The sequence below is a fragment of the Arachis ipaensis genome, chromosome B9, assembly GCF_059453495.1.
Source record: "Arachis ipaensis isolate K30076 ecotype BB chromosome B9, ASM5945349v1, whole genome shotgun sequence".
NCBI lineage: Eukaryota > Viridiplantae > Streptophyta > Magnoliopsida > Fabales > Fabaceae > Arachis > Arachis ipaensis.
This window is the reverse complement of record NC_142444.1, coordinates 32,212,633-32,213,937: the sequence shown is the minus strand read 5'-3', so window position 1 is coordinate 32,213,937 and position 1,305 is coordinate 32,212,633. Positions and strand designations below refer to the sequence as shown.

The 1,305-nt window shown below is 41.2% G+C and overlaps 1 non-coding gene across 1 annotated transcript; it reads right to left on the bottom strand.

The window, feature by feature from the left end:
* Positions 1 to 366: 366 nt before the first annotated feature.
* On the bottom strand, positions 367 to 474 carry LOC148544209 (small nucleolar RNA R71). The gene has a single exon (XR_015900947.1). It is a non-coding gene; the product is annotated as a small nucleolar RNA R71 (small nucleolar RNA).
* Positions 475 to 1,305: the final 831 nt, after the last annotated feature.

Below are 1,305 nucleotides of genomic sequence, written 5' to 3'. Positions count from 1 at the left end.
AAGATGCTTGGTGACTTTACTGCACCTAATTCCAATTTACATGGAAAAAGCATCTCAATTCCTGCCATTGGAGCAAACAATTTTGAGCTGAAACCTCGACTAGTTTCTCTGATGCAATAGAATTGCAAGTTTTATGGACTTCCATCCGAAGATCCCTTTCAGTTCTTAATTGAATTCTTACAGATCTGTGATACTGTTAAGACCAATGGGGTTGATCCCGAGGTCTACAGGCTTATGCTTTTCTCGTTTGCTGTAAGAGATAGAGCTAGAGTATGGTTGGACTCTCAACCTAAAGATAGCCTGAACTCTTGGGATAAGCTGGTCAAGGCTTTCTTAGCCAAGTTCTTTCCTCCTCAAAAGCTTAGTAAGCTTAGAGTGGATGTTCAAACCTTCAGAAAAAAGGAAGGTGAATCCCTCTATGAAGCTTGGGAGAGATATAAGGAACTGACCAAAAAGTGTCCTTCTGACATGCTTTCAGAATGGACCATCCTGGATATATTCTATGATGGTCTGTCTGAGCTATCAAAGATATCACTGGACCATTCTGCAGGTGGATCCATTCACCTAAAGAAAACGCCTGCAGAAGCTCAAGAACTCATTGACATGGTTGCAAATAACCAGTTCATGTACACTTCTGAAAGGAATCCTGTGAATAATGGGATGCCTATGAGGAAAGAAGTTCTTGAAATTGATACTTTGAATGCCATATTGGCACAGAATAAAATATTGACTCAGCAAGTCAATATGATCTCTCAGAGTCTGAATGGATTGAAGGAATCATCCAACAGTACTAAAGAGGCATCTTCTGAAGAAGAAGCTTATGATCCTGAGAACCCTGCAATAGCAGAGGTGAATTACATGGGTGAACCCTATGGAAACACCTATAATCCCTCATGGAGAAATCATCCAAATTTCTCATGGAAGGATCAACAAAAGCCTCAACAAGGCTTTAATAATGGTGGAAGAAACAGGTTTAGCAATAGCAAGCCTTTTCCATCATTCACTCAGCAACAGACAGAGAACTTTGAGCAGAATCCATCTAACTTAGCAAATATAGTCTCTGATCTATCTAAGGCCACTTTAAGTTTCATGAATGAAACAAGGTCCTCCATTAGAAATCTGGAGGCACAAGTGGGCCAGCTGAGTAAAAGAGTCACTGAAACTCCTCCTAGTACTCTCCCAAGCAATACAGACGAAAATCCAAAGAGAGAGTGCAAAGCCATTGATTTAATCACCATGGCCGAACCTACAAGGGAGGGAGAGGACGTGAATCCCAGTGAAGAAGACCTTCTAGGACGTCCAGTG